This window comes from Scardinius erythrophthalmus (assembly GCF_964197995.2).
Source record: "Scardinius erythrophthalmus genome assembly, chromosome: 18".
Classification (NCBI taxonomy): domain Eukaryota; kingdom Metazoa; phylum Chordata; class Actinopteri; order Cypriniformes; family Leuciscidae; genus Scardinius; species Scardinius erythrophthalmus.
Genome location: NC_138238.1, coordinates 9,203,175 through 9,224,008, shown reverse-complemented (window position 1 = coordinate 9,224,008; position 20,834 = coordinate 9,203,175). Strand labels below are relative to the sequence as shown.

The 20,834-nt window shown below is 39.3% G+C and overlaps 1 protein-coding gene across 5 annotated transcripts in view; it reads right to left on the bottom strand.

Annotated features, from left to right (window-relative positions):
• The window catches only part of bahcc1b (BAH domain and coiled-coil containing 1b), a 101,631-nt gene that overhangs the window by 58,738 nt on the left and 22,059 nt on the right, over positions 1–20,834 (bottom strand). Inside the window, exon 2 of one of the 5 annotated variants that reach the window (XM_081392891.1) lies at positions 11,606–11,687. The exons of the other annotated variants lie outside the window; for them this stretch is intronic. The gene's annotated coding sequence lies outside the window, so the exon portion shown is untranslated. The remainder of the gene's footprint in view (positions 1–11,605; positions 11,688–20,834) is intronic. 5 annotated transcript variants of the gene reach the window in all.

The window sequence follows — 20,834 nt, the reverse complement described above, 5'->3', positions numbered from 1 at the left end:
TTGAATTGTCATTTTTCGTACTCTCTACCTCATTAAATCTCTCTTCCTCCCTTTGCCGCTTCCTGCAGTTCCTCTCCTGCTAAAAATGCTGCGCTAGTGGCTAGCGCTCTACGCTCCAATGCTTACGGTAAACTCACACACACTCTCGCACCCTCTGAGACATATGGATGCTGTCAGCCTGCCTCGGCTAGGCTAATTACATGCAACAAGCAAAGCCACCATTTGTTCCAAACAGGGAACGATTCAATTGTCTGCTACGAGCATTTGTTTTCATGCTAATCGGCCTGTTGTCACAAGAGCACTTTGGCTCAGGGGCCAAATATCATTCCACGTCCCCCCGATCCACCCTCTGTTCTATCCTGAGTGTCGGCATGGGAAGAGAGGCAAGGACTTATCAGATGGAGCTCTCAGTATAAACTAATGACAGGACACTGTCCAAAACCTGGGGCTCAGCAAGAGCCGCTTCCCAACCCGAGGGGCGAGAGCGGAGCAACCAAGAGAGTGGGCGGAATTAACATGGAGTCAAGCCCTTCTGCTCTCTGGATTGATCTGGCGTGCCGAGCTGGAGACAGAGGCCGAAGCTTAATAGATCTCGGCGGGCTACTGGACAGGCCGAACAGGTTCTGGACAGATGACTGAATGATGGTTTGTGTGTTTTCCAACCAGAAAAGATCTACTAACAACAGTCCTACAGCGCTCCCAGTACAGGATTCCTGATGTAAAGACCAGCAAGTGCCTCTCTCGTTCTCTTCCCAGCATTCTTCTATCTTGTTTTGATACGAGTTCTTCTTTTCCACTGGCACTGTATGGAGAAAATCATATTCCCTTTCCCACTGGGGCTCATGCAGTTGCACTGATATGGAAAATTATTTCAGAGGCAGCCTTAACCATAAACGCTATTTTGTTTTCTTTTTTTTCTCTGCTTCTGTTTCTCTCACACACACCTCATTTTTTTCATCCCTCTCTTTCGAACTCTTTCTCTGTTTCTTTCATTCTTGGTAGGGAGGATATATTCGAGGCCTTGAGAGCACTCTCAGTGAGGGCGATTTGGCTGGTCTGTCCATTCCACAAAGAGCGAGAGGTGAGAAATCCATTTAGCATGTACAATACCCTTCACACACACCTGAATCACACCAGGTGCATGCTTTCAAATCGACCAGCTCGGCTAACACTCCTCCATTCAGTCCATTCATGGGGTGAAGTCAGACTCGCTGCGCCTCTCTTTTCTGGATTATGTTTTGTATCATCCACACTGCTGGTGGAGAATTTGACCCACTGTAAGCAGAGATTTGCCAGGTCAGAGCCGTCTCCCGTGGGCAGCGAGTTTCTGTGAGCTGAGTCTGGGGGAAGAAAGCCGCTCTATTTCATGGGTGGAAATTCACAAGGCATCCAGCAAGACTGGAAAACAGGCCCAGTGTGAGACTGATTCCTGTAATAGATGACTAATACATTGCTTATCCTCACGCCACTGTGTGTTTGTGCATGTTGGCGGTGTCTCTTTGGTTTTAGCTCGAGCATGTGCGTGCATTACAGTCTTCCCTCTGGTTTTCTGAGCATCCTACCATTCCGCTTTCTCCGGCACACTCCTGACAACAAGATGCCACGTGGCATGAGAAAGAAATATTACAAATGAAATCTTAAATGTGCAAGTGTAAGACTGCAATGAAATTGCTTAAGACTCCTGCTTCTCGGGTTTTCCTTACAAAAAAGACCCCAGAAATCAGGTCTCTCCTAGAGTTTCAAAAGAGATCCCAACTTTGTCAAAATACCAAAGTCTTCAAAGTAGAAGTAGAAGACTTCAAAATATTCTACTCAAAAAAGACTACTTAAATATTTGATATACAAGTTTTCAAGACCATGTTATCTGAGCTATCAATGTCAATGTAACAGAGGCCAGCTAGTAAGAGCTGTGCTAGTAAACCTCACTCCCCTGGCCTCAAGAGGCGCACTGGCGACTGACACTAGGGACTGCAGTCTTTAGCGTCCTTGTTAGTGCACTTTCCTCCCATGCTGGATTGAATCCCGCTCGGAGTGAGTCAAGTAGGGCCGGTTACATTTGGTGCCGTGACCCGGATGGGAGTGAAGTTTCGGGGGATGAGTGTGTAACAGAGGCCAGCTTGTAAGAGTTGTGTGAGTAAACCTCACTCCCCTGGCCTCAAGCGGCAGTCTTTAGCGCCCTTAGTTAGCGTGCCTGCATCCCATGCCGGAGACGCCGATTCAAATCCTGCTCAGAGCAAGAAAAGTAGGGCCGGCTACTTCAACATGAATAGTTTTAGTATAGTTTTGTTTCTATTAAAGAAATTCTTATGGAAGTTTAGGACAGTGCTTCTAAAACATGTCCTTGGGATCCACATGTCCTGGATGTCTCCCACATCTTACACACCTGATTCAACTCATCAGATTGCAAGACTTGAATTGGGTGTGTTCAATGAGTGAGACATAAAAAAAAATGCAGTGGTGGGGACAGGCTTGAGAAGCACTGGTTTAATAGAAAGATTTGACAAGATTTGATTAAATGAAACATAAATGAGAACTTAAATTAAATCTCCTGAGCTATTAAAGAACAACCTCTAAACTTATAGAAACATATAAATTCAGAATTTGAATTTGGCAAATAAGAAATACAATTTCAGTTCAAATTTAAGGAAGTATATTAAAATTCACATAAACAAGTGTGATTTTTGAGACAAATTTTGAATGTTGCTTGAGAGAGGTTTAAAAAGTCTTTAAGTTTGAAGAATTCATAGGCATAAAGTCAGATAGATTTATGAACTGAGGTGAAAAAAAAAAGTATTTTCCAAAATGCCATACCTATCGAAATTATTTGAATTGTAATTTAGTAAATTCCACTTCCTATCATTCAAATTCACATTCCAATTTAGCTTCCTGTGAGTCGTGGCCTATTAAATTAAAATTCCAACTATAAATTGAAAGAAGGCCAATTTTTCAATTCTGACTTTTGTACAAGCTTTATACACACATACATATGCCAGACAAAAAATAAAAATACACATGACATATGTATAGCCACATGAGCCCACTGATGTATCTGAAGAGTCCTGGGATCAGGTGGTTGGGTGGTCTGGCTGGGGAGGATGGGACTTTGGGCTGAGCTAGACTGTCAGCTGGGTGGGCTCCCAGCATGAAGCCTCAGGGGCCACTCAGCCAGTACACACACACACACACACACACACACACACAGACAGTATGTCCGGTGCACAGGGCTTAATTCTCCCCAGGGAACAACACATTTTAAAAGCAAGGACACACACTATCTGAACAGCAAGGGATAGAATGAAAACAAGTGTGATAGGGAAGGAAGAACAGAGAGGAAAGCTGGAGCAAATTAGAAAAAGTAAAAGTGTTTTTGGTGTTGGTAGGGTACAGTTGGAGAATGCTACTTATGCATCTATCTTTCACTGCCGTTCATCCTAATTCCCAGATCCTGTCTTCTTCATTATCATTTCAATCTTTCATTTCATCCCTTCTTTCCCAGAAGCCCTTGCCCTTCCCATCAGGCTGATTCTTACGCACACAGCACATCATCATTGTTTTTAATCAATGTCCATCTTGATTATTTTCAATGTCTTCACCAGTTCTACCAAGAGCATTTGGTGTACGTGGTCTTAGAGCTCATTAGGCACATGTGCATTCTGCAGACATTCTGTTGCATTTCTGCACTGTAGAATTTTGTGGGATGTTTTTGAATACTGCAAGAAAGCGTTAAATCTGAGCTGTTCTATTGTTTAGCCAAAAGCTGTGCTGATATAAATGACTATAAAGTAACATTAATTGCATTATTGTAAAATGCCTCCAAGATGTCTGATTAAAGATTTTATACCCAAAGAAAATGTAACAAAAAACTCTGGCATTAGGAATCCACTGATATTAAAATTTTGATAATATAAGCTGATAATTATTTTCATGTTATGGCTGATAACTGGTAAATTTTAGATACAATCATTTAAAATAATTTAAGTGAATTTAGGCATCATGACATTATCATGTGCAGTATAAAAATCAATATACATTTAGAAATTTGCCAATGTACAGATTAAGTGAGTGTTAGATGACAGCAAAGGTAATTTATATAAAAGGGGGGAGAGGAAATGAAAATGAACAATTACATTTCCAGCATTGACTTATGCAGATCGTTTAAAAAAAAAAAAACTGATATGGTGCAGATATATTGTGCATCCCTATTTTAGATATGCCCAATGTCCAGACAAGAAATGATTTGTAAAACAAATAAATAATTATTTTAATCAAAGCAAGGGTCTATGAGACATATTTCATACTTTTCCAGTTTCCCAGGCTTCTTTTCTCTGACCCTGGGCCACGTCATCACTCCAGAGGCCTTTTTGCAAGACTGCAGCCTCACAGAGGAACCAGAGATCCCACACAGCACTGACAGCTCACTGAGAAGTCATTCCTGCCCTTGAATCACAAGACCTTCCAAAACTTTCCATAAAGCTGTAAAGAGTAAACCAGGTCAAAAGGAATCTAAAGGGAGTCGGTACGCCCAAGGTTCAACTCTTGACAAATCATCAGCGGTCAGTATTTACACAAGCAACTCAAAATGCATGTCATAGATTTCAGCCAGATGCAAAATTGCACACTCACTTCTAAAAAGCTAGACGGAGAGAGTTCATGAAAAAACTGCCGCCGTTCTATCAAGAAATAAACAGGACATGAGACAAGTTCACTTATTGAGAGAGTTTTGCCACACTAACCACCCATTCCCACCATTAACACAGTCCTAACATTTACACAACTTTGAAGCATGGGCCAAATCAGTTTTTGGACCGACAGCAAACATTCATATGCCTCACACTGGTATCAAGACCTGAGCTTTCTCAGGGCCGCACTCCCACTTCTGTGAGTGAGAAGATCCAGAGCAGGCTAGCAGACGCAAGACAGAGCTGACCATGACTCGACACCCGCCTGCATCTGCTCAAAGCCCAGCCCTGGGTGAAATCTCCCCGGGGGTGAGAGAGCGCTCAGATTGAAAGCAGAGCTGAGAAGATAAGACTGCCGGCTGCACCGGCCAAGGACACTCTGCCCCCCGGTGCAACGTCTGGTGCTGGCGTGTACTCTGGGGGAGGAGAGGGAAGATTCTTTTGGGGTTGGAGAAAGAAAGACAGGAAGAGCAGAAAAGGAAGAGCGAGTCAGGGAGGTTAGAAAGAGAGAGGAAGGGAGTAAAGGTGGTCCACATGCAGGAAGATGAGGTACAGATGATCAGGTGCAGGAGTGACAACTGGTTTAAATATGCATTTGTTTGAATGCTCTCAGAGGGGGTTGCACGTGTTTTCAATGCGTTACCATGGGAAGAAAAAAACAACTGAGAAATCTGAAATATCTGTATTGTTTCTCCACGGCAGCAAAGTGATCAAATGCAAGTTTTTCTTATATTAAATGAGATATATTAGATGCAATTAATCGATTTGACAGAAATAATTTACATATTGACTCAGTTATCGGGACATTCTTAAAGCCCCTTCACACCAAGTATGATAACAATAGTTTCAATAATCATTCTAATTCTTTAAGAATAGGGAAGTCCACTAGCCTGGGTTTCCCCATGCTGCCTTGCGCGCAGCGCGATTTTATTCAAGCTGCTAGGAAGCCTGGATTCCACGGACCAGATTTTCGCCTCAGCGAGGGGACCAATCACAGAACGGGGAGGGAGCAGCAAGACGATGACGACGTCTATGCGACACACCGAAGCAGTTTGTTTATATCTACACATACCTTCTACCCTCATGTTTGTCTTGCACAAACGGCAATAGTCGCTGAACGCCATCGTGTACACATAAATCTCTGACCCATCGTCTTCTTCCTCGTCGAATTTCTGTCGCTCTACATACGTCATCTGGTATAATTTAAATGATTGGCTATAAGCCCAATAAACGGCTCTGGGCATTCGTAAACCACGCCTCAAATACGAGAAAATTAATCTCTCAATGAGAAGAGGTCTGACGTTAGCCAGGCTTGAAGTCCACATCAAAACTATAACAATAACCACACAGAGGAACGAAAATGTTGGAATCACTTTCATAATGATTTTCCCAGCTGATGAATGGGCCTTTACTGCTGATTTCAGAATTATCACTAGTAATTTTTGCAATTTTGGCAGAACCTCATCTGTTAGCCAGCTAGAAAATTATTCTTGAGAAACAAAACAGCAGAATTTGCAACAAGGCATAAACACAGAATAAAAATAAATGAATTTAGTGGCAAAAATAGAAATAAAAAAATACTTTTTTTAGAAGAGGTCTCAGTGTCAAGTCACCTTTACAGCGCTTTATACAATAAAGATTGTTTAAAAGAAGCTTTCCAGTGAAAATTACGCATTTCTGCTGCAGAAGTCAGTTCAGTGTTGATTTCATTTCATCTATAAACCAGTTCAAAAAAATCCAAATGCCATCGTCCAGCTCAGTTCAGTTCTCTACAACAGCATCAGTACAGTCAAATCAATAATACTGTTGAATTTTAAGTGTCAACATTAAGTGTTAAGTATGTCAACTACTGTCACATTAGTGGAAACTTCAGAGAGAAATCTCATAAATTCTAGTGGTGCATCCGAATATGCCTACTTCCATGTCCGGATTCATAGTTTTCATAAAACAGAAGGCAAAAAGTACCCAGAAGATTTACTACTTCCACATTTGATAGACACTTTACTATCCCATGAGGCCACAGGAGAGGATTTATTAATGGAGGTGATGAAGCGACGCAACTAACGCCGTAGGTCACGTCAGTGACAACAAAGCGGATGTAGTACGTCCAAATTTCATTCTTACGTCACACATTTATAACACATAGAACAGACATTTTTAATGTTAGCGAAGTAAGTTTAAAAACAAAAGTACCTACAATACATTCAGAAGCAGCATAAAAAGTCAATAAGAGTAAATGATGAAAATTTTCATTTTTGGGTGGACTATCCCTTTAAATACAACTGAGTCTCCAGCTGAGCTATGAAAGAGCAACCTCTGAGCAATAATTTCCTTTGCTTGTGTATGCATGTGAGAGCTTGGAAACCACATAGGTTAAACACATGCAGATGAAAAGGTTCATATATAGAGATCAGACAGTCTTCTTATCTTCCTCTCCTCATCATTGCTCTACTGAGGCCTAAAGATTACCCCCTTATTCCTTACAGTGAACCTGCCCAGGGGCCTCTTTCATGTTTTTCCAGCCTCTGGACTTCACCAGTCAGGGGTAAAATGGAGAGTCGGAGGCGGGTAAAGCATTACCAGAGACACATCTGAATCTGACTTGCACTAAAGTTGAATTACGCCTTCCATCACACAGCCGCATTCATCCATGGCGTTCAGATGTCTGCTGGACATCTGGTGAAATAAAGCAGCAAGCCTTCCCAGCTGGGGAGTAAAATTAGGGAGCACTTCCTGCAATCTGTACACTCACAGCAAAGGTCATCTTCACAGGGGAGCACGCACAGAGAGAGGCGTCATTTGACCCTGTGACGTCCCTGCCAGAGAGATGTCAGCCAATACCTGCACAGAGTTTGTCTTTCATAGCTGAGCTGGAGACATAATGGAGCTCTCAGTTATATTTAAAGGGATAGTACACCCACAAATGAAAATTCTGTCATCATTTACTTACCGCCAAGTCATTCCAAACCTGTATGCATTTATTTTTTCTGCAGAACACAAACAAAGCGTGTTGGTAACCCAACTGTTTCAGTTTCCATTGACTGTTCCATTGAATTTTTATCCAATGGAAGATGGAAGTCAATGGGAAGCAAAACTGTTTGGTTACCAACATTCTTCAAAATATCTGCTTTTGTGTTCCACAGAAGAAAGAAAATCATAACGGTTTGAACAACATGAGGATGAGTAAATGATGACAGAATTTTCATTTTTGAGCGGACTTTCCCTTTAAGTTTCAACTCCTTCTTGCGTTTCTCCTATTAGTCTAAAAAGGGGATGTGTGTGATGTTGTTGAGGTGTCTGAAACACTGAAACAGGAGACAAATGTGAAACGAATAGGGTTATTTTCTCAGGATAAAAATGTGAAAAGCAAATGCTCTCCATTTAATCTCATCAAGTCTCGGAGAAAAAAAAAACTGATATAAACAGAAAAGAAAATATTTTCTAGTCCTCCAGTTAAAATATACCAAAATATTTCAAACAAAACAAATTTACAATTATATTTTTTATAAATAACAATTTATGAATTTATTATCAATACTGTAAAACATATTAAGACTTTTCTAAGACATTTCATAGTGTGTGCCTTCAATAAAAGTCCATTTTAATTATTTTAATCTGACTACATCAAACTGGCACACTTTTATTTATTTTTTATTTTTTAACTTGTTTATAGTTTAAACAACACAAAATCTATCAGGGAGAAAATATTGTATTAAAATTATAAATTATTAAGTGTTGGAACTCAAATTAATTTATCTTGTTTCAAGGATTTTGAGATATTTTAACTGGAAAACAACACAAAAACTATTTTCTGCAGTAAGAAAAGCTTTTTTTTTATTAATATATGACATCCTTTTGTCAGGAAAAAGAAAACAAAAAGCAAGAATCCCAAATTTTTTATCTAATTAGGAACAATGTGTCATCAATTCAGTTATTAAAGAATTAAAGTATTTTCACAGGCCACACACACACACACACACACACACACACACACACACACGTGCACACTCACAAGTGTGTTCAGTCATGCTGAGGAGTAATACTCTGCATATTCGATCCCTGGCCGATCTGGAATCAATAACTGCCAGTGTTCTATTGTCACAAATGCCAATTAACAGGGTCTCTACAAATGCTGACTTGTTGATCTGGTACTCCTTTTCATTCTCGCTTTCTCTCTCCGTCTCTTCCGTTCTGTCTCATTCGCTCTTTTTAACACTTAAACAAAGCGTGTGCACGCATACTACCTTTGTTGAATTACTGCGTGCTTCCAGGCTTGTGAGGTAAATAAATCTGTTGGAATAAAGTGGGAGGACCTGAGCCAGTTGCCATAATGGAGAGAAACTGCTGCCATATTTCAGCTGAAGAAAATCTCAGAATATCCTTTACAACATATAAAAAGTCAGTTTAGAACACAATAAAAAGGTAAAAGGCTTTCCTTATGTACCTGACCAAAGCTGTGCGTATTTGCACCATAAGATGGGGATGAGATAGTGGCTGAATTGGAAAGCTTATGCATCTGACTCGTTGCATCGCTGCCCTATCGGGCAGTGAAATGCAGACAGCGTTTGCACATGAAGGTAGCTCACAAAACTGATTTCACACAGGCTTCTGAGGCAGCATAACGCTTTAATGATCTACAGCAAAACAGAGAGAGCTTTGGAGATAACTAAGCAAATATTTAATCACTATACTAGTAATTTTAAGCTAGAAATGACATCAAAAATGGAAAAAAGTTGGTCAAAAATTTACATTTACACACAAAGTAGCTCAACTGTCATGAAATGGAACGCACAGGATTGTGGGATATCAAAGGCAGCGAAGGATACATCTATGCTGCCTTCAAAAAATGATCAGATGAAGTTATCTCACTAGACAGAATGTGACAAGAATTGGATTTGGACATGCCTTCTTGCCTTCCAAGAAGGAAATAGTTTGAGTTTGTCGCAATGCATTCTGGGACTGCCTTCTCTTCAAAGTCTACATGGAATCTGGCCAAAACAAGGTATCTTAGGAGGCAGCATAATTCAATTTGGATCTTTCTGAAAAGCTTTTGCTTTGGGAACATATCTATGATCGCTTATAATGCGGCCTACGTAGGCAGCTCTCTAGGTTTTAATACAGAATGTGTGTGTGTATGTGTGTGTGTTGCAGGCTGACAGGAGTGCACAGGGCCTCTGTGCGGTGTGCTCAGATCAGCACCTTCCCAAGAGTTCAACCTTTTAACAGGTTGAGCTCTGTAACCACCCAGAGACTTGGCAGCATGCTGGTACCAACGGTGTGTGTGTGTGTGTGTGTGTGCGCGTTAAGAGTCAGAGCGCAGTCCCTGCTTTGAGATGTTTTGACATAAAGCAACAACACAAGTGACAGGGGTACTTACTCAGACAGGAAGCCTGATCTCATATGCTTACACACATACGCAAACATGCACGGAAGCACACACACATACGCAATAGGCTCATTAACGCAGGACTGAATTCTTATTAACACCAGCGAATCCCTCTGTTAAACGTAATTAGGAAAGGAATCATTCATTTTCACTTTTTGTTGGAACAAAAAGCATTAGAATTATGGGTTTTATTCGTTAATAATTACGTACACATTGAAAGGTTCAAGCTATATTTCTGTCAGATTCACTACAGGTGCACTGTGTATGTGGCATGCACACATCAATTTGTTCTTGCTCTTGATCTAATGTTGGTGAATCTGGACTATTCTAAATGAAGGAGAAGATAATTAGCACAAAAACAAGCCAAAATCAACTGCATATAAAGGTTTTCTTCACTCTATGCAAACGCATCCTTGCACTCTTTAAAGATGCACAAAAACAATAAATAAAAATTTACATTTTTGTGTCTCTGAAAAAAGTAAGACTTATTGTAGGATCACTTGGCTTTTGAATTTCTGAAAATAGGGTCAGTACAATATTTTTTGTGGAAAAACGTATTTAGCAAGAATGCATTAAATTGATCAAAAGTGACAGTAAAGACATTTATAATGTTACAAAACAATTACATTTCTAATTTCTGAAGTATCATTCAGTGATATTGGTATTGATTCATATCAGTGACTGAAGATTGATGGGATGGCTGCTGAAAATTCAGCTTTGCCATCACATGAATAAATTACATTTTTTTTAAAAACATATTAAAAAAGAAAAGTTATTTTCAATTGTAATAACATTTCTCAATATTACTACCTTTACTGTATTTTTGATCAAATAAATGCAGCCTTTGTGAGCATAAAAGATTTCTTTCAAAAGCATTTAAAAAATAAAAGCATATAAATACTAAATAAAATATCAGAATACGTGAATAAACTGAGAAATAAATCTATGAAGTAGGTAAAGCATAAACAGCATATTGATGAATCATGATATCGGCTCTCTCACACAGGTTTACAGCCATTGTCAAGTCAACATCAAAAGCCACATGCGGAGCTTTCCAGCCATCACAGTGCGATAAAAGAGCTGGTTCTGGTCCAGCGTGTTCTGATCTGTGTAATGTTTGTTATGTGAAGCTATTTGAAGGGATGAGCTGTGGTATCAGTGTGGTGCAGGTTCAGAGCATGTGTATCTGGATGGGTTGGCTTTGGCCTGCAGCCTTCTTGTTTTATATCTGCATGCGACTGTAGCAGCATGCTGAACGCACTATATGGACAAGTTAAACTCAGTATTTCCTCATTAGAGTTGAGCGCATTGACACACACACACACACACACACATACACACGCACTCATGCACACAAAGGACTCCTGTGTTAGGAATGTTTATTCAGGGCTGACCGTGTGCTGCTCTCTCTGATAAGGGAGCAGTTAAGTCAACAGTGGACAGCGGGTCTGCCGGTGAGCATGTTAGCCGCTGTTTGTTCAACAATCTGTTTACAGTAAACACTTTGACCGCAAGTCTGACCCCCTTCACACCTTCCTACCTACAGCGCCCTCTAGCAGAGTGTCGCCCCCTGTTGATAGCAGTCTGGTTTTGCAAGTCAAGATGAGGAAAAAATGAGCTCCCTAGAAATATAGAATTACACAACCATCAGTGAAGAGTTTGGATTCAACACTTTGCTTCTTACGATTAGTAAAAAGCGTTTAATGTAACAGTTTTTGCTTAAATTAAAATGTAAAAAATATACATGAATAAATAATAAAATATACATACAAATATGAATACAATTTTGTAGATAAATATAAATTGTTTATGAATTTAATTCAAGAAAACGTCCGGCTTTACAATGAAAAATAGTAGGCTATTATAGGCCTACGTTTAATGACGACATGTTGATGGTACTAACATTCATGTGACAAGCTTGAAGACTATTTATTACCAAGTCTAAACAGTATAAAAATTAAATAAAAGAACAGTGAAAACTACGATACAGTCCGAAAGAATAACTCGCTGCAACCGGTCCTTTTTAGTGAATCGAAAACATACTGTGCAACCAGTGTTGAACGATTCCCCTTTAATTGACTCATTGACTCATTGTACGCTGATTGCCAAACGAATGAAGAAAGAATCCATAACAGGTCAGTCTCAGCCATCATCTTCCTCCTGGCACTAGTGTTTTACTGAAACACACAAAAAACCCGGGCACCTTTTTTCCCCCTCATTTCCATTAGGAAAACTCTCTCGCTTTTGTCTTCTTCTACTAATGTTTCTCACCCTGCTTTCTCATTCTTCTTCAGTCTCGCAGTCACTGAGGGAAAAAAATAAGAGAAAAGGAGAGAGGGAACGAAGCAGAGAGCAGATCACCCAAGAGAACCAAACCAAGTGATCTGAATCATCTTAAAGCAGCAACAAAAGGGGAGAAGAATGGAAATGGGGAATAAATGAAAGCAGGAAAAGGATAAACCATTGCAAATGACAGATTTCCATGGCATAATTCAAGAGATGTAGACTCCCAGTCGTGAAGGATAAAGGCTCCTTAGAGTTTGACTTTCGACCACCACTTTGAAAACACACTGAACAACCCAAAGGGAATGCTGTTGGTCCAGAACTGGGACGAGCGCTCATGAAAATCAATCTCTGCCCAAATTAGCTTGAAGTTTCAAATTAGTCATCTGCACTACAACTGGCCACCATAAACAAAGTGGCACGCTCAAATTAAACACACATTAACACATCAAGGTGAATGAACAGAAAGAGGCTTAGTATGATTATCAAATCGCAAAGTTTCTAAACCCACAGCAGACAACAACCTACCATGATTTTTAGGGATGTAACGGTTCTCGGAAAAAAACTAACCGTACCGCTCTCCACCCGCGGTTCGCCACGCATTAATCTCAATTCTGACGACGCATTTATGAAATGATTTGTTGAAGGAAAAGAAATTCATAAAACGGACAAATAGAGTTCCACTAATATATGTGTTTAATGTATGTTTGACAACCTGTAGTTAAATATTACATATTATTCGTTTTGTCAATAGTATTTCATAAAAAAAATGATTTTTTTGTTCTGCCTCTTTTCCCCAAATATTTCTTTGGACCATTTTGTATCTCCATTTGGACTATTTGAATCTATTTGACCAACCTTTGAAGCATTCATTTGAATTCTTCAAGAAGAATTCTTGCAATTCTTTTTAGTGTCACAAATGATGCAAAAATTACATCCTTCACCTTTAACACTACATCTTTTACAGTTCTTTCTTTGCACATTTACAACTCTTCTTTTAGTACCCTCTCTCTCTCTATGGAGATTTGTATTGGTTCAGCAGCTGTCAGTCAAACCTTTCTGGCTCAAGACTGGAGGTTTCTGAGAGTTCACTCCAGGTATCAACCCCTATACTCTCACACACAGTCACAGAAATCACTACGCAGTCCTTCAAGCACTCATCCGTCTGCCTGTCAAGAGACTGAAAGACACCCCAAACTATAGAGCTCAGAATCCCCCAGAGAAGAGAATGACAGAAGAGACAAAGAGAGAGAGATGAGCGTAGAGGAAGGGAGGAGCAGAGGGTGGATGAGTGTGTCTGGGGAACTGGGGGACGCTCTCACAACATCAAGGGCAGAAGTGCATGCTGCATCTCTCACACACTGAAAGGTGGCTGTGTGTCTAGACGAGCACACACATATACATACACAAGCATTTCCATTTACACAACATAGAAATGCAAAGTTATGCACTTACAAAGACATCAGCATGCAGGAAAATGGGCACGTAATGCATAAGAACCAACACACTCTCTATACAAATAGAATAAACACGGTTCATGCCAAAATCAACCCATATGCACACACACGCGCAAGCACACACACGCACGCACGCACATGTACACGCGCACACACACACACACACACACACACACAAGTTCTCCCAATGGCCTCAAAAAGAGCTGAGCTGATGATTGGCTGACAGGCCAGCTGGGGTTTGTGTTCTTCCTGTGATGGCGGAAGAGAGGAACCAATCAGAGGCAGCCGCAGGGGGCCAGGCACCAGGCTGATTAGATTCGCCAAAATAACAGTTAGCATGGAGGTAATCACAACTTTTAAGTCAACGCAACAACATTCACTTCACATGAACACTCACATATAGAAGAGATATAGGAGAAAGAAAGTGATTGCACTATATATACCTGTCAAAAGTTTGGTAACATTCCAATTTTTCAATGTTTTTGAAAGAAGTCTCTTAAGCTCAACAAGGCTGCATTTATTTCCTTAAAAATACAATAAAAACATTAAAATAGCAAATTATTTTTTTAAATTAATAAATTAAATGTAATTTATTCCTGTTCCTGTTATTCCTATATAAGTTCTTTTGAACTTTCTATTCATCAAAGAATCCTGAAAAATAGTATTAAAGATTCCACAAAAATAAGCATAGCCCTTTAAAACACTGTTAATAATGTAAAAAAAAAAAAAAAACACTACTTTACATAAAAAGTAGGTAGTATATTCCCAACTAGATAGTCTCTTATGCTCACCAGGGCTGCATTCATTTGATGAAAAATACAGTAACAGTAATATTGTGAATCACATGAATACATTTTTTAAATGTAAATACATAGCCTATGTAATTACAAAACTACAAAATTACATTTAAATGTTTTAAAATATAAAAGTTCTTTGACAATACACAATATGCACAATGTATATAAATTGTGACTAATGACTACAAACAAGCTGATAATGTAGTGCAAATGAGCGCAATCACCAGAGACATCATTTGAAAGTAACATTGATATTAAAGGGTTTGTTGTAGCAGTGCAACCAGGCTGCCAGAATCAGCAGTTCCTCATTCTCACTTTAATCACAGACACATATATCTGAACGCCTCCTTCCTGGAGAAGGAGTGAGCCTGGTATAATCCAGCAGCCTAATTACACCGACTCGTCTGAACATGCCACGAGAATCAACTAGCAGTATCTATACCAGCACAAACACACATTGGCATCTGTCATGGTGCTGGCAAAGACAACCAATGAAAGCATGACTCTCATTTGAAGGGAGTCACACAGGCAGTATGTGGACCCCGAGGAGACGTACCTACAACTCATTAGTTTCTTGTATGGAGACTGTGCGAACAACAGGAACTGTGGGAGAAGCCATGTTCAGCATGCATATGTTCCTGTGTGTGTGTGTGTGTGTGTGTGTGTGTGTGTGTGTGTGTGTGTGTGTGTGTGTGTGTGTGTGTGTGTGTGTGTGTGTGTGTGTGTGTGTGTGTGTGTGTGTATATGTGTGTGTGTGTGTGTGTGTGTGTGTGTGTGTGTGTGTGTGTGTGTGTGTGTGTGTGTGTGTGTGTGTGTGTGTGTGTGTGTGTGTGTGTGTGTGTGTGTGTGTGTGTATATGTGTGTGTGTGTGTGTGTGTGTGTGTGTGTGTGTGTGTGTGTGTGTGTGTGTGTGTGTGTATTATGATAAGGCTCTGATGGTGCTGGAGGCGACCAGGGGTCAGACACCTCATTAAGCCAAGAGGAGGAGGAGGAGGAGGAAAGGGCAATTAACCATGATGGAGGAGAGAAAAGCAAACACACTTCATTCACTATACTCACACACAAATATGCACTCACACACACATGCACAGAAACCAAACAAAACAGGAGTGGCTGGATGGGCCCTGATCATTAATGAGTAATCACAGAGACAAATGACTTTTTCCGCTGCCCTATAGTACGTGTCCACTTACACACACACATGCATCCAGAGCTTGTGCAAACAGGCATGCGGAGACCTGCAGATGAATTACTCAAGCTATTCTCTTCTGAACTACTTCAGTCACACTCGCTAATTCCTCCAGGTTGCTTTTTTTCATTCTTCTTACTCTTCTTACTTAGTCTTTTTATACCCATAATGATATTTCTGTGCCCTGCCATTGTGTGTGTATGTACAAACCATGTGTATACATGTGGTTGTGCTTCTGTTGTCTTTTTGGTTGGCTAAGACTGTTTTTGCTAATCTGCTTAAGTTTTTCTTGGGTTGTTTGGTTTATGGTCTTCTGTCTGTGTGTGTGTGTGTGTGTGTGTGTGTGTGTGTGTGTGTGTGTGTGTGTGTGTGTGTGTGTGTGTGTGTGTGTGTGTGTGTGTGTGTGTGTGTGTGGTCCTGGTAAACCCTACGTTGTGGAAACAAAAAGTCCCCACAAAGACGGTCGGCAATATCTAAAATCCTAGTCCTTGAGTGGACATTTTTTGTTTCCCATGAGGAAACAAATTTATAAATCATACAGAATAATCTTTTTTGAAATTCAGAAAGTTGTCTGTGATGGGTTTAGGGGTATAGGGTAGTGTAAGGGGATAGAATAAACAGTTTGTATAGTATAAACATCATGTCTATGGAAAGTCCTCATAAAACATGAAAACACAATGTGTGTGTGTGTGTGTGTGTGTGTGTGTGTGTGTGTGTGTGTGTGTGTGTGTGTGTGTGTGTGTGTGTGTGTGTGTGTTTGTCAGTGTCTGTGAATTTGCTTAGTAATACTTTTGTAATTGTATTACTAAAAACAAAATATGAAAGAAAACTCATTTTGGTAACATGTGGGATGTCCTTAAAAGTATACTTGAGGAAAAAATTATGATTACATGATTACATTGGAATTCTTTTGGATATATATATATATATATATATATATATCCAAAAGAATTCCAATGTAATCATGTATATATATATATATATATATATATTGTATATATATATATATATGTATATGTATATATATATATATTGTTAACCAGATATTATTAACTAATAAATTAATAAATACTGTTTCATAAAAATACAAAAAGTTTTTTTAATGCTATATTTCCAACAAATGTATGATTTTGTCACTTGCAAAAAGTTTAAAGTTTAAATTTAATTTAAATAATTTAATTAGCTTTGTATAAAAAGTAGGTAGTATATTACCAATTTAGAAAGTCTGCATTTATTTGATCAAAAATACAGTAAATATTGTGAAATATTGTTACAATTTAAAATATTTTTTTTCTATTTCTCTATATTTTAAAATGTAATTTATTCCTGTGGTGGCAAAATATTCCAGCATAATTACTCCAGTCTTCATTACATGATCCTTCAGAAATCATTCTAATATGCTGATTTGCTGCTTAAGAAACATTTCTTAATATTATCAATGTTGAAAACAGTTCTGCTGCTTCATATTTTTGTAATTTGTTCAAGATTCTCTGATGAATCGAAAAGTTCAAAACAACAGCATTTACAGAATTTTTTTTTTTTCGTAACATTATGTCTTTTCTGTAACCTTTGATCAATTTAATGAATCTTTGCTGAATAAAAGTAATTCCTTTAAAAAATAAATCCTAACTTGTGAACACTAATTTGGTGGGGACCAAAAGATTCAACAAGGATAGTAAAACCTGAAAAACACCTATAATGTGTGCACAACAAAAAAGTGAAAAAGTACAGAAAGGTTTCTGTGAAGTCTAGGTTTAGTTGAAAGATAGATAACATAATTAGTTCAGTATAAAAACAATAGAGGTCAAAGGAAAGTGTGTGTGTGTGTGTGTGTGTGTGTGTGTGTGTGTGTGTGTGTGTGTGTGTGTGTGTGTGTGTGTGTGTGTGTGTGTGTGTGTGTGTGTGTGTGTGTGTGTGTGTGTGTGAAACTTTATCATCACAATATCAGTACACTTTAAATGCTGAACATAGATATTAAATTGCCTACTTCCCAACCACAACGCGACTAAACAATGGTTGTTTTTGCAGCTTTGCAAACAATGACACTCTTTTGTGAGAGCAAATGAGGAGGAGTGAGGGATGAGGGAGAAAGCAGACACAGAGGAACACAGGGGGAGAAGTAGCTTCCTGCTCCTTGATGCCGTTGTAACTGCTCTCTAGATCAGATATGCATACACACAAACGTTCTTTCTGTCCAACATGAGATTAACCCGCACATGCGCGCATGACATTAAAACCCTCCTTACTTTCTCTGCCACACACACAAACTCACAAACTCGAAAAGCCCTTGCTAAGCTAAAGCCACACAGCCAGTTTCCTGTTGGAAAGTGGAAATAGCAGCACTTGTTGCAGAGGGGTCTAGTCTGGTCATGTCTGGCGGTGTCTTGCACACTGGAACGAGCCTCTATATTTGGCCTCTGCAAGAGAGCGTGAAGCACGCCTGAAACCCCAAAGCTGAGGTACGGCAAAACCCTAGCCCTCCCATGTTGAGAATAAGTGATGGGAGAGAGAAAAGGCAGCAGTTTCTTTAGGAGGGGGTTTAACAGAAGTGTAACCAAAAACCACATCTGCTTGGCTTCCACTCATATCAATTGGAAAGGGCTGCTTCTAGAGGGAATTATTCAGTATGGCTTGGGCTAAAATAAGATATGGATAGAAACAAAGAAAGAGGGCACACGGTCACATCACAAACCAAAGAGATTTTCTGCTTAAATTCAGTTTTTCATGTGGTTGCTCACAACTTTTTAAATGTGACCCATATCAGACGTCAGTTTGAACAGGTGACGCTCCTAGACCTGCATGTGTTAAACTCTGAAACCTGCTACGTTCAACAGAAATAAAAAACACAGAATGTGGCCATAGCTTTCCATGGCCTAGAAAAGTCATAAAATGTAGTAAAATCTTAAAGGAGAACTCCGGTCAATTTTAACATTGAGCTAATTTTTTGGTAAATTTGGAGTGCTGTCAATACAGAAAGCAATGACAAAAATCGGTGTTGCCTACACCGTGTTATCCTCTTTTGAAAATGTGCACCCTGTTGACTTCAATGGGGCAAGTTTTAAACCTGCTTTTAACATCCTTGATGTGTCATTACAAGTGCACAGCTAATGTGAGTGATTCCTTCAGAGTGAACACGGGTGAATCTGACTGCAGTAGATGTGAAAGATATTAATAAAGAAGATGTTATTTCAGCCAGCGCACATACCTGTATTTTCTTCCTGTTTTCAGTCGAAGTCCACAGTAATCGATTGTCGAGTTCACGTGCATAGGTTTATCACGCGCGTGAACTTGACAATCGATTACTATGGACTTCGACCGAAAACCGGAGTTCTCCTTTAAAGATTAATGTGGAAAAAAACTGTGATTTCTTTAAATAGAATTTTAAAAAAAAGTTTTTTTTATGTATTCATATATAATATTGCTCTTTATGATTGTTTGTATATATTAGAATCTGAAAACAATGAAACATCATTCAGTGCGTTTATTGGAGACATTTGTACAGTAAATGTGTAACTCTTTAAAATGATTGGTTTGAAATATTTCTTCCTCATACAAATGGAAATCCTGTCCAAATAACTACCTAATAATAATAATTATAATTAAATATCTGGTTTAAAAATACTAATAAAAAATAAAAAAAGTTGAAAAGGAATAACTGAATAACTGAAAACTGAAAAGGTCATAGAAAGTGTAGGAACCATGAATGTGGTTTTTGCTGTTCAGACAGTCCGTGTCAGATCTGTGTCACATGTGAGGGGGAAAAATGATTTGGGGCACATTTAACTGCATTGTGAGTGAGAGAGAGAGAGAGAGAGAGAGAGAGAGAGAGAGAGAGAGAGAGCAGTCAGCAGTCTGTGGTGTGATCCAACCCTGATCATTCTGTGTTCATGCTTCATTGTGCGTGTGTGTTGTGTGTGCGCGCAGTGGTTAGGAAGGGTCAGACTTATGTTGAGTGCAGTTCAGTGAAAAGGTGAGAGTTCCTACGTAAGGCCACCGCTTCCTCTGACAACCCAAAACTGTCCTCCTAATCAGACTCTATCAGGACACACACACACACGCAGGTCACACAATTCTCACTGTCTAAAGCGACCTCTCACTCTAGCTTCCTCTCTTCCACATCTTCTTATTTTCCTTTAATCTTTCAACAAAATGTTTGAAAATAGTATGAAAAGCCATTTATGTATCAGGCTTCCTGTAAAAACAAAACAAAAAAAAAACCTCACAATTAATACAGGTGATATTGAACTTTTTATGAATGTTCATGAAAGGATAAACCATGGGCAATGGACAAGGATAAGTAGATGTAACAAAATAATATAAATGAAATAAAAAACTAAACAAGTTCAAACAAGGACATTAGACCAATAGAGGACATCACAGTTTGACCTCTTGATTCCATAAAAAATCAATTTATTATATACTATTAATTTTGTAAGGAATTTATTATTATTTGTGACTTATTTTTTTCTAGTTTGACAGATACAGAGAAAAGCAACGCAAACTGCTCAATTTTCCAGTGTGTGTGTCGCAATGTTCTCTCCCCTTTCCTCCTTCATTCCTCCTTTATTCCATTCTGTTCATTCCCCTCCCTGTCGTCCACCTCCATCTATCTGCCTTCTAAATCAATGTGTCTAATAAAGCCATCAGCTGCGCTGAAATATTGGGCAAACATGCACTCAATCAATGCATGCAAATGCCAGCCATCCATTCAGGGCCCTTCTGAATATCGACGGCGCTGCATGGGCGCACCGTTCCGGGGGTTTGTGTTCGTGTGTGTTCGACAAATAAAAGCAGAAGGAAGGACACATGAAGGGTTGAGAGAAGAGGAAAACCCAAGATAAATGCGTTTCATTTTCTTCTCTCATGGCTCCAAAATGGAGAGAGAGTGAACGGCAGGAAAACAGACTTCCTCTCGATCCGACCTGGAGGCCACAGACATGCCCCTGTTTGAACTGCTGTAGAAGCGATGCGAGGAAAGGCAAGGCTGATCCCAGATCTGAGATTAAACGCCTCTGAAAACGAGAAGATTGGAGTAGTATTGTA